This window comes from Harmonia axyridis, chromosome 1 (assembly GCF_914767665.1).
Source record: "Harmonia axyridis chromosome 1, icHarAxyr1.1, whole genome shotgun sequence".
Classification (NCBI taxonomy): Eukaryota; Metazoa; Arthropoda; class Insecta; order Coleoptera; family Coccinellidae; genus Harmonia; species Harmonia axyridis.
Genome location: NC_059501.1, coordinates 36147717 through 36160742, shown reverse-complemented (window position 1 = coordinate 36160742; position 13026 = coordinate 36147717). Strand labels below are relative to the sequence as shown.

At 32.4% G+C, this 13026-nt stretch overlaps 3 long non-coding RNA genes across 3 annotated transcripts; 1 reads left to right on the top strand and 2 right to left on the bottom strand.

Moving 5' to 3' along the window:
- The first annotated feature begins 942 nt into the window (after nucleotides 1-942).
- On the top strand, nucleotides 943-1853 carry LOC123684071. The gene is made up of 2 exons (XR_006748099.1): nucleotides 943-1202; nucleotides 1641-1853. It is a non-coding gene; the product is annotated as an uncharacterized LOC123684071 (long non-coding RNA).
- Nucleotides 1854-6292: 4439 nt separating this feature from the next.
- On the bottom strand, nucleotides 6293-9706 carry LOC123670622. The gene is made up of 2 exons (XR_006745940.1): nucleotides 8522-9706; nucleotides 6293-6556 (listed from the first exon to the last, which is right to left on the bottom strand). It is a non-coding gene; the product is annotated as an uncharacterized LOC123670622 (long non-coding RNA).
- A 1544-nt stretch (nucleotides 9707-11250) lies between these two features.
- On the bottom strand, nucleotides 11251-12519 carry LOC123670623. The gene is made up of 2 exons (XR_006745941.1): nucleotides 11963-12519; nucleotides 11251-11446 (listed from the first exon to the last, which is right to left on the bottom strand). It is a non-coding gene; the product is annotated as an uncharacterized LOC123670623 (long non-coding RNA).
- Nucleotides 12520-13026: the final 507 nt, after the last annotated feature.

Sequence of the window (13026 nt, the reverse complement as noted above, 5' to 3'; positions counted from 1 at the left end):
ACTAAATAATTTGGGTTCAATCAACATTGCTTAGAAAACTTTTTAGACAATATTCGAGCCCATGGAGTGAGGAGCACTAACCCGAATCAAAGGAAATGTTTAAAAACACATCCCTCAAGAAAAAAGCCAGCTGCTTATTTGTTGTTTGGATAGGCAGACCCTTTGGACTACAAGGCATCAAGCCTGTACATGAACAATACTTGGTGAAAACAATAAAAATATAGGGGGTCAACAAAAGGTACTCCTAGGTTAAAGGTTTTAAAACTCAATTAATATTCGATGTAGGCACCACATGTGTAGTCAGATCAGTTCAATATAGAAAAACATGATAAATACCTTACACCAAGGCCGTAGCCAGGAGGGGGTCCGATGATGTCCGGACACAAACCTTCAGTATCTTCAGTAGTTCTCGAGTTATTTGTCTTTTCTCGGAAAAAATAACTGACAAAGATCTATAACAAATTGTGTATTTCTCGAGCGCAATGTATGAAATCTAATGTTTTTTATGGAATATTATGCCGATTGATTGTTTTAAGTTGAATTAACCAAAAATATCTTAAAGGAAAAGGCCAAAATTCTCGCATTAATGACGAGCGCTATAAAGCTCCTGGTTTTGAGATCCATAGAAATTTTCTGATATCGATAATGAATTATTTTGATCTACTTGTTTTTTGTTTATTTGAAATTCTTTCAAATTGATGAAATCATTCAATATAATAATATAATTTTTGTGTATTATGTATTAGAGGATACTTTTCTGGGAGTATTCCTGTTTGTATCCCGAAACTGAATAAATAAATAAATAAAATAAATAAATATTCGGTGTTAATAATCAAGCTTTATATCGGAGTCATATTTTTTTCATATTTTATTTTGTTTGTTTATTACGCTATCGAACGGAAAACGTAATCTGAATTTTCATTTAAAAATCGCTGAACTAATCTGAACTCATATTTGGTATTTTGGCATTTTTCATCTCTTTATCATTCGGAAAAGGGTAAGTACAGTAATGTGCTTATCCAAGTTATTCGTACGTAGTATAAATATCTCACCAAATTATAATCATGAAATAGTGTTCCATCAGAGTCATATCTGGCTGAAATATAATATTTTGATCGTTATGAAGAATACCATCTTTTCTATTTTCTTCTTGATGTTTCTTTTTGAAACATTCTCCTCTACTATTCCTATAGAACCGAAAGGTAAGATTTTCTTAGAATTTGTCATCGTTTTGTTACACTGTATGTTAATCATAAATGGACCATCACCCATTCCGTAAATGAGGCTGTTCCAAATTTTCTTTTTATTTTAATTTCGTAAAAACACATGATCGGGATAAAATTGTCATATGTATATCAATTTCAAATCTCGTACAAAATTTCATAGTGATCAGGCAATCAAAAAAAGAATATTCATGAAAAATATCGTCGAAAATTAATCAATAATTTTGCGAGACATAACACCAATATAGTTGAGATGGTCAAACACAGATAGTAGGTATAGCAAGGAATAAATGATAGAATTTGGAGAAGGAAATCGTGAAGGTTTCATCATGTGAACAATTTTTGTTACTTGCTCAAAAATCTTTTGACTCAAGCTGGACTCAGTTGACTGCTTTTAAATCGCAATTATTTTTTCAGGGGAAATTCTTCATAGAGTTCGCAGATTCACTTGTGATGTCTTGAGTATCGAAGCAGGATTCGTCAAAATTAGCCACGCTGCATGTGCATTACATTGTGTCGCCCTTGACTACAAGGGAGGATATTGTAACGACAAAACAGTTTGTGTCTGTAGAAATTGAAGATTGATTTGCTATGTAAACATATAATATAAGATAATAATGTACTTATTCACTAACCCTTCTCAAATTAACCTGAATATACTTTTGTTTTATCTATTTATCACGATAGTGAAGAGCACAACACTTTTCAACCATAGTAATGAGGGCCTAAAGCCCGAAATACGTGTCTACGGTTATATAATATCTATAATTTTTCGTTACGAAATAATGTTCTATGGATCTTTAAACTGCAGGGCCGTCACTAGCCTAACTGCCGCCCTAGGCAGAGACCTATTTTGCCGCTCTAGACAGAGACCCATTTTGCAGGCCTTAAAGAAGCTAACTCTGCAGAATGCTAAAAATTAATATCGGATAATCGAGGTCCAGCGCCTGCTCAAGCGTTTCTACCGTTATATTTTTTGTGGATTCAAATTTTAATCCAATAGATGATTCAGGATAAGTAGAATGTAATAAACAATAAACGTGCTTAACTGAATTCTAATGAATAAATGATAAAATATATGAATTGAGTTCAGGTTTCAGATGCATATTCATTCACGATTTAAATATGTTTATGATTAGTAAATTTGATAAAAAAATCATCAGTGGAATTCATTTAAATAAAAAAAAATATATTTGAATCGTTCTTCCAGTAAATGTAGATAATGTCGCCCTCCATTATTTGCCGCCGCTCTAGAGTGGGCCTTCAGATTCCTAGCTCTGTTTCGATTTTAGAAAAAGCTTGAAAATTTGTTTTTTTTTTGTTTAAGGTTATCGAGTTTAACAATCGGATGATGCGAATGAACCATTATCTTATTTGAATTCGCCCACGCCCAACACTAATTAATTTAATATAAAAAATGAAGAATATTATAAAATAATGGAATGTCGTATGAAATAATAAAACTTCTTATATTTCTTGAGAAGTATCAGTTGGAAGTGATGAAATGGAATCGTTTTCTCATATTTTGCATTCTGTTCTGAGGAATCAGCATTCTGATTAGGGAATTGAAAAGAAAATAATCCAGAACCCCAAATGGCCATAAAATTCGGCAACGTAAAGGGAACGCCGACAAGTCTGATGAGTGCATGTGTTTTTTTAGCGTCAATAACTCGTAAACAGCACTATGAGGGGATCACGCCACATATAGATATTTATGAGTATAATGAATAATGCGGACCTTTTTTGGTTTTTGATGCTATTTAAATTTATCGGTTTTCCTTACTGTTGTTGCTGACTGAATTAAATCTCATTAGGTAATTTGAATTTCTACACTTGTGATTTTTATTGATCAAGCTTCAAATACCGCCCTTGAATTTTGCCGCCCTAGGCGACCGCCTACCCTGCCTACCCTCTAGCGACGGCCCTGTCAAACTGATTGGAGAACTTTATGATAACACAGAAGAAAATTTCCTAACTAATCTTCAAAATTGAAGGAACTGAATGTTGGAGTTGGGATCATTGGAATCTGGCGACCAATTTGGACTTGACAAACGTTTGATATATATATTCAAACTTTATCAAGGCTACGGAAAAAACAACAACAAAAAATTTATTTTTTCATTGAAATGATGAATCTTCTCGGGAAACATAATTCTATCCACATCTGAAGGAATTATGAATCGGGCAGAAATTCATTATTTGAGCTGTTTATTAATTATCGCCAAGCTTTCGACCATTTAGATGGCCATCTTCAGGGCAGATCAATTTGAACCTAATAACGTGTAGTCAAGCAGAAACATAAATAAGAGAATCACATCCATACATAAATTCATCTCGGTATTAAGGAGAAAGAGAAAAAATCATTCTTACAAGTCAAAATAACATATTTCATTAATCAAGCAAAAACATACCAACTCGTCAAATATCATGAAAAAAATTCTCTCCATTTTTTTTATAATATTTGACGTGTTAGTTTGTTCTAGCTTAATTTATGAACAATGTTGTTTTGACTTGTAATAATGATTACTCTAACTATTGGATGTAGAACATCCATACATAAATTGGACTCTAAGGTCCTGGGGTTTGTGTTTCAAAGGACCATAAGATTTTCCACAATTTTTATTGAGGTAAGTCTTTATAAACAATTACACAATTTTCACTTTGCAAAATTCATTCAAATGCTTATTGAAAACTATGAATCGTTTTCACGTAATTTGCCGACTCGGGTATTTTCGATAATTTTGGTGATTAAGTGACTAAGACCGGCTTTAGGGTCTTAATAACCACGTGGCGACAAGGTCAATATTTTACTTAACTTGAAATGTGCAAGGTGAACACTGTGTCTCAAGCGACGAGAGCAACAGTGAATTATAATTATACTGAATGTTGAATGTCTTACCCACCTTTGTCACACCTCCCATTTTGTAGTCGAACCATAGAGAAAAGTTAAGAACATAGATGTGCCATAGACAAAAACGAACATAGATAGTACACCATTACAACCATCGTTGTAAGGACGACTGTGCATGAGCACACTACACAACTCTCTCATTAAGTGCGTGGAACTATCTGTAAGTAGCTTCAGGGGTGGATCTTTAGGTAATGGCGGTGCTCAGGCATTAAGGGCTCTGATCAAAACTTAAGAATTACCAATAACAATATTTTAGTTTCGAGACAAAGGGTACTTTATGAATGGATGTAATCCTTTTGTTCATGTTTTTGACTGACTACACATCATTAGGTTCATATTGATTTTCCCTGGAGATGGCCATGTGGCCGAAAACTTGGCAAAAATCAATGAAAAGATTAATTAAAAATCAGTTTTGAGTTTAATTAATATCCCAGAAGTGACTTTCTGCCCGATTTATAATTCCTTTAGACAATTTACAAAGTTGATTTTTCTCTCCTTCCATTCACATTTTCCAGTTCCTTCATTATGACCTTTACATCCCGATCAAATATAAAAAATTTGAAAAACCCAACTTTTGAAAGTAAGTTGAACGCTCATTAATGAATATTTGGCAACTTTTACGAATAAAGGTACTCCTCATATTTTCTCGAATGATGCACCGTTTAGAATTTTTTTTAGTAATTCGTGCTCCTTTTTCAGCAAGTGTATTGGCATTTATGTTTTCTTTGATTTCCGAGCTGCGTGGAACTCCTTCTTATCGTTCATCAGTTTTGAATTGACTATATCTACACGGTGATCCTAAATTGAAAGTATAAATAGAAATGACTTCTCGGATCATTTTGAGAATTTAGTGCTATAAAATGAGACCGCAAACGCTCTGTTCTTGAGATACAGGTGTTAAAAATCAATTTTTCTCTCATAGAACCTTCCCTTCACAAGATATTCAACATGAATTGGCAAAGATATTCCAATTTAAAGTTTTTATCATGTGATATGCTAATTTTGAATGCAAACCTACAGACTGTTTTTTTTTTTGGAAGGGTGCCGCTTCTTTCATTCAGAACTATTTAATGGTGAACTTCAGGAAGTTTAGGAAAATTGAACAAGGAACTCTTGTGCAGTAACTTTTTGGTCTGTTGTAGTTTTATCGTATCTGCTATCGATTTCAGAAAAAAAATCGAACAGCTCTCTATAGTAATTCTCAGGAAAATCCATATTATTATTAGGATCTACCTTGTAAGCTGTGATGAATAAATTGATTAGAAGTTGAGGTACTTATACCCACTCTGTAGCGAAGATTAATGAACAAACGATTAATTCACTAAGAAAGTACGACTACAATAAACACCCTGTATCTTGAAAACAAAGTGTTTGCGGGCTCATGTTCATGGGACTTTTTATTCTTGAAATTATCCAATTATTCCTCCGGCCTAACTTCAATTTAGGAACACCTAGTATAAGGTGAGAATAACCGAATTGGTCATCAAAAAAATTATTTCGAGTAATTAGGTTCAAACTCCGTTACCAAACTTCTTTTTCTCACATTACAGATTTGATTAAACGTTGACTTCAAAAAAAATTTTTTTCGATCATTTTCGATTCATTTTATTCAATCTTGAAGATAAGTCAAAAAATTTTCTCCCATATTATCATATCATATTATCAAGTCTTCCAATCACTTCGATGATACAATTTCGTAACGCTCTTCGAAACGGAAATATTTCAAAGTAGCAAAATTTAAATATTTTGACGATATTAAAAAGCATTTCAGCAATACGAGCAGCAAAGAGATCTTCAATATTTAGGTATATCATCCATCTTTTTCATCAATTGAATTGCACTGTAAAAAGTATGCGCGAGGAATAAAACAAAAAACACAAAATATATATATTTTTATTTTTGTAATTCATGAAACTGCCAAACGGATTATGGAATAATTTCCACACATGTATCGGAATGAATATTAGAGCATTCAATTGAACTCAGATGAAAGCTGAAAAATTGTAGAGAACACACTTTAATCCACAGAATCTTCACAAGCGTTCAACAAACGATTCAACATTGTTGTTGTCATCTTCTGATTATAGGAGTTACTAACGCTTGTGAAGATTATTTAGATTAGATTGCATGAGGTTCACGTGGACATAGTAAAGAAGAATTTTGCTTTTTCAGGTCTATTGCAGAAAATGTGATATATGGATAAAGAACAAAAGAGTAAATCCGAGTAAATTTAACAAGAGTTAACGGGTATATCATAAATACAAAATTATATTTTATGTTTTTATTGCAAATCTATCTTCATGTGAACAGACACAACCTCCATACTCGTTACAATATCCTCCCTTGAAGTCATAGCGAGTGCAGCCTAAAGCACATGCAGTGTCGCCACAGAAGGATCTGCGAAGTCTATGAAGAATTCCCTCTGAAAAAATATCTGCGGTTTGAATGCAATCAAATAAGCCCAGCTTGAATGAAGATATTTTTCAGTGCTGATGGGTTTCGAACAGATCTAATAATTGAGTCCCTATGTTTGGTTCTATAATTCATAATTATAATGAATCATCATCATGAATCATGAATTCCGTTGTTAATTTAAAAATTTTGAAAATTTTCAAAAGATCAGATTTGTCTCACTGATGATGAATTCGTTCTAAAACTTGATTCAGCCGGTCGGGCCAGAAGCACGATAACTCGCAGATAGAAAGATCTAAATTTCTTTAATTTTCGGGGTAGGTTTAGATTTCGAATAGTGGAATTTGTTGATGGAAAAAAATCGATTATTTGTGATTATGCCCGTTCAAAATTCGATGACCTGTAAATACACAATCCATCGAGAAAAAACTGCTAAATATACAGGGTGTTTCCTAAACATGCGGCAAAAATTCAGGGGGTTGTTCCTTGGACTATTCTAAGAATATTTTGTCCTTTGATGATTTTTGAAAAACCTATTTGTTTCGAAGATATAGGGGAAACAAAATTTCAGATAATAACATTTTATTATGAAAAATTACATGAAAATTCAACTCAACCATCAGCAAGTCCATAAATGAAATGCATGTCAGTAATCTCGGTGTTTGTATAGCGATTCATAATAGTCAAAGATAAAATGTTAATTGCTAATACATCACAAAACGAATTCAAATGAAAACCGTGTTTAATCTGTATTCCTTTACCATCTGCACTTATCAATTTTTAGTCAAAAAACTGGCCGTTTTTAGTAATTGGAATGTTGTTAAATAAATTTAAAAATACATTGTACCTACTTAGTAAACACAGTGCGGTACGCATTTTTATTTAAACTATTATTAATTTTAAAAATATGAAAAATGTTGTTCGCCCTGTATCTTCGAAACAAAGAGGTTTTTCAAAAATCATCCAAGGACAAAACATGCTTAAAATAGTCCAAGGAACAACCCCCTGAATTTTTGCCGCATGTTTAGGAAACACCCTGTATATGTAACAACAAAACTGACGAATTCAAGATTTTCGGAGTAGATGTGAAATAAATTTCGAATTGATTATAAATTTTCAAAACCATATAAAATTTAAAGAGATTCAAAAGAAATAATCGATATTTTCGTGGCCATAGACTTGATTCGGTGGAGTAAAATTATGTAAAATAACGAATTAAGGCCATGTAAGAATATCTCATGTCACTATATATTAGACTTTTTAGATTTTTTTTTAAATTTTCTAGTTAGGAAAACGTAATCCACAAAAAATTTTGCAAGTTGCCTGGTATGGTTATTCGATATATGTATACACACAAAATCTTAACTCTATCAAATGGGTAATCACGGATATATTAGCTATTTCTTCTAAAATATTCTTCTTGAAATTTTTATGGTTCTGACACTTATGTGAGCAACTTGAAATTGGTATTTTATATAAACATTAAATCTCCACTCTATCAGTCTAATGTCTCATAAAATCGTTGATTAATAATTTTCCGATATTTTTCAGGAATATTTTAAAGTTTTGATTGAACAATATGAAATCTTGTACGAGATTTGCAATTGGTATATTATATGTTTATAACATAAAAAAAGGAATTTCGAACGGCCTTATTCTCAGAACCTCTACTCTACCTACTTGGTGTTCACCCATTGACGAACTTAACATTTGAGATCCGAATCTAACCTTTAAATTTCAAGTATCTAGGTCCATTCGTTGTAAAGTTATCGTGTTTAAGGCCGGATGGACGGACAGAATCGAATTCGAGGACGGATTTATTACCAGTAAGACGAACCTTCGTTTGAGATCATTTTCGCCACGAAATCAAAAATTAGTATTACAAAATGATAACATTCCTGTCATTTAGATAAAATGATAGCAGGTTGCTTCCGGGGAGAACTGCCAAAAAACATAAATTCTAAGAAAATCTTACCTTTCGGTTCGGTAGGAGAGGAGAATGCTTCAAAAAGAAACATCACGAAGAAAATAGCAAGGATGGTAATCTTCATATCGATCAAAATATTATGAGTATTTCAGCTGGATATAACTTTGATGAACACTGTTGCATGTTCAAGATTTGCTGAGATATTTATAATACGAGTCAATAAAATGGATGATAAAGAGATAAAAAATGCCGAATTTATGAGATTAGTTGAACCATTTTTGAATAAAAATTCAAATGGCACTTATCGGTCGATGCAGTGCAGTAATATCTGAATAAATCATTACTTGGATATAAAGGTTGTTTATCAATATGGAATATTGAATGATTTCATTGAACGGAACTTTCAATTTATCAAAAAAAAAGTGGATCAAAATATTAAATATCGATATCAGAAAATTCCTTTGAATCTCAAAACCTGGAGTTATATACAGAGTGAATTTCGGATATTGGGTGAAATTTATAATTTCAATAAATCTTGACTTTTTTACAAAACGATTTGAAATATAGCAATGATATCGTCTTCTTCGACCATCTTCATTCAAAATTCTTGAACTGGAAAAAATTAGGAAAGGAGTGGCAATATTTTCGATTCTTCTTAATTATGTTTATATAAGATCTCCTATTGACACTATTTTTTAAATTTTTATTATCATAGAAAAGCCATATGAAATGGCTTGATTGATATTTCAAACTGAAATGTGTAAAATATCACTTATTTCTACATTCTATAGTAATTCAGCTGTAAGATATTACAGAAATTGAATCCATCGCTTTTCTGTCACATCTTAAATATGGATGAAATGTAATAAAAATTGAAAAAAAAGAAATTCAAAAAGACTCACCCTGTGTACAATAGAAAACAGAAACCAAAGTTTAGCCAACTCCTACAACTTAATTTTGATGATTATAAGATTCAGCCACAGTAATTTTTTTTTCGGTTCGTACGCTTTTAGGGTTTTTTTGATGTGCATTTTCCTAGATTACAAAAAAATTCCGGGCCTGTATCTGTAACAGGCGTTCTCCTTTTTGAGAAACTGTATTGGCCTCTTTGTTTTCTTTGATTTCCGACTGTTCATTAATTTTCTTCGCCATATTAATATCTATTGCTTTGTCGGGAATATACATTATTCAACAAGAGCCTTGGTATCTGCCCAAAAAACTCTAGCGCTGGCTTCACTATCTGAACCATCTGTGTAGATATCATTGAATGATATTTCTTCGAAAGTTGGAGTTATGCATTCCTTTTCCGATCTGTCTTTCTACTTGAGTTCTATGCGTACTTTTACCATCATTTGATTATTAGAAGAAAACTGCTTATTATATGAATTTAGTAGGAAAGGAACAGGCTCTCTGACCTTTGATTTTCATGGAAACGCAAAAATGCTACTTATTGAGATACCATATGATTTCACTCTATAATTCGAATTCGTTCAAAACAATGGTGTTGACCTTTATTTACACGATTTATAGGTATACAGGATGTTTCCAAATTAGACGTGATGACCAAAAATCAACAGTTTACGAGATATTAGAGTTCTTGTGATTTTTGGAAGATTTATATAATCCTCATGATCACCACTGTCAAAACAAAACATCCAGGTAAAAATCCAGCATTCAAAATAGTGCTCTTTCTACTTTTACCCTTGAATATACTTGAAAAACTTTTTGTTTTCTTTCTAGAGTTCACTGTTGAATAAGACTGCCATTTTTAAATAACTAAGTTTCCTCCAGATATATCATATTCTCTGTATTCACCATAAAATCGTACTCAACTAATGATATTTTTCTGATTTGCAATAAGAACTTGTTTTGAATATGTAACCACTAAATTTTATGTAATGTTGTCTTTGATTAAGATCCAGGTGCTTTTTGGTCACATTTTATGTAGACTGATATATTGATTGCTTCTGGTAACAATCAAATCATTCAATGATTCTTCGAAGGTGAAATCGTATTCCACTGGTTTTCTTCAACTAATAATCCAGGCTGTAATGACTAGCCTTCTTCTCTTTTCAAACAGTAGGTTCTGTGAGAAATACTCAAATAAACTAATCAATGTGTGTTTGAAATTGATACAACTTTTCAGTTTGAAAATTTCTTGGATCAAAACCAATATCACAAACAAACTGAACAATCTAACCTCCTGTCAATGACATTTCCAATGCCAACCCGAAATCTGCAATTCAAAATGTTACTGAATGAGCCAGTACCAACTTAATTTCGATTTTCCATAGCCACCCGGGATGTCAATAATTCCTGAATACATGTGTGGAAATTATTCCATAATCGGTTTGACAGTTTCATGAATTACCATAGACAAACAGACAGACAAAAATAAAAAAAAATATATATATATATATATATTTTTTATTTTTTTATTTTTGTCTGTCTGTTTGTCTATGGTAATTCATGAAACTGCCAAACCGATTATGGAATAATTTCCACACATGTATCGGAATGAATATTAGAGCATTCAATTGAAGCTGAAAAATTGTAGAGAACACACTTTAATCGACAGAATCTTCACAAGCGTTCAACAAACGATTCGACATTGTTGTTGTCATCTTCAGATTATAGGAGTAACTAACGGTTGTGAAGATTATTTAGATAAGATTGTATGAGGTTCACGTGGACATAGTAAAGAAGAATTTTGCTTTTACAGGTCTATTGCAGAAAATGTGATATATGGATAAAGAACAAAAGAGTAAATCCGGGTGAATTTAACAAGAGTAAACGGGTATATCATGAATACATTATTACATTTTATGTTTTTATAGCAAATCTATCTTCATCTTGTACAGACACAAACTCCATAGTCGTTACAATATCCTCCCTTGAAGTCATAGCGAGTGCAGCTTAAAGCACATGCAGTGTCGCCACAGAAGGATCTGCGAAGTCTATGAAGAATTTCATCTGAAAAAATATCTGCGGTTTACATGCAATCAAATAAGCCCAGCTTGAATGATAGTATATTCTAAAACAAGTTGCAGAATGGGCCCCTATTCCAACATGAATGCGAAATTCGAAAACGAGCGACGAAGGAGCGAGTTGTGTTGGAATTGCCTTCTGCAACGAGAATTAGACGATATTTTCTCTATTTCAGTCAAGCTTTGTGAAATATTGTCGAAATTCAATTAAAAATTAAAATTATACGTACTTAACATTCGAGATCCGAATCTAACCTTTAAATTTCAAGTTTCTAGGTCCATTCGTTGAAAAGTTATCGTGTTTAAGGCCGGATGGACGGACAGAATCGAATTCGAGGACGGATTTATTACCAGTAAGACGAACCTTCGTTTGAGATCATTTTCGCCACGAAATTAAAAATTAGTATTACAAAATGATAACATTCCTGTCATTTAGATAAAATGATAGCAGGTTGTTTCCGGGGAGAACTGCCAAAAAACATAAATTCTAAGAAAATCTTACCTTTCGGTTCGGTAGGAGAGGAGAATGCTTCAAAAAGAAACATCACGAAGAAAATAGCAAGGATGGTAATCTTCATATCGATCAAAATATTATGAGTATTTCAGATGGATATAACTTTGATGAACACTGTTGCATGTTCAAGATTTGCTGAGATATTTATAATACGTGTCAATAAAATGGATGAATACTATACGGTACTTACCCTTTTCCGAATGATAAACAAATAAAAAATGCCGAATTTATGACTTCAGATTAGTTCAACGATTTTTAAATGAAAATTCAAATCGCACTTTTCGGTCGATACCGCAATTAGCGCAGTAATATCTAAATAAATCATTACTTGGATATGAAGGTTGTTTATTAATATGGAATATTGAATGATTTCATTGAACGAAAGTTTCAATTTATTAAAAAAAAAGTGGAACAAAATATTAAATATCGATATCAGAAAATTTCTTTGAATCTCAAAACCTGGAGTTATATACAGAGTGAATCTCGGATATTGAGTGAAATTTATGATTTCAATAAATCTTGACTTTTTTACAAAACGATTTGAAATATAGCAATGATATCGTCTTCTTCGACCATCTTCATTCAAAATTCTTGAACTGGAAAAAAATAGGAAAGGAGTGGCAATATTTTCGATTCTTCTTAATTATGTTTATATAAGATCTCCTGTTGAACACTATTTTTTAAGTTTTTATTATCATAGAAAAGCCATATGAAATGGCTCGATTGATATTTCAAACTGAAATGTGTAAAATATTACTTATTTCTACATTCTATAGTAATTCAGCTGTAAGATATTACAGAAATTGAAAACATCGCTTTTCTGTCACATCTTAAATATGGATGAAATGTAATAAAAATTAAAAAAAAAAGAAATTCAACCATTTGGCAAGTCGTTCTCAATCCAGTTGTGTGGATGCGCCCTCTCTCTGGGGATTACGGTATTCAATTCCGAAATCACTGCTGGAATCATCAGGTTGGCAACCCAGTAATCTTGCCAAATACACCTTCCACTCCTTTTTGGAGGTGTGACTCGGCGTCTCTGCGGCAGGCAC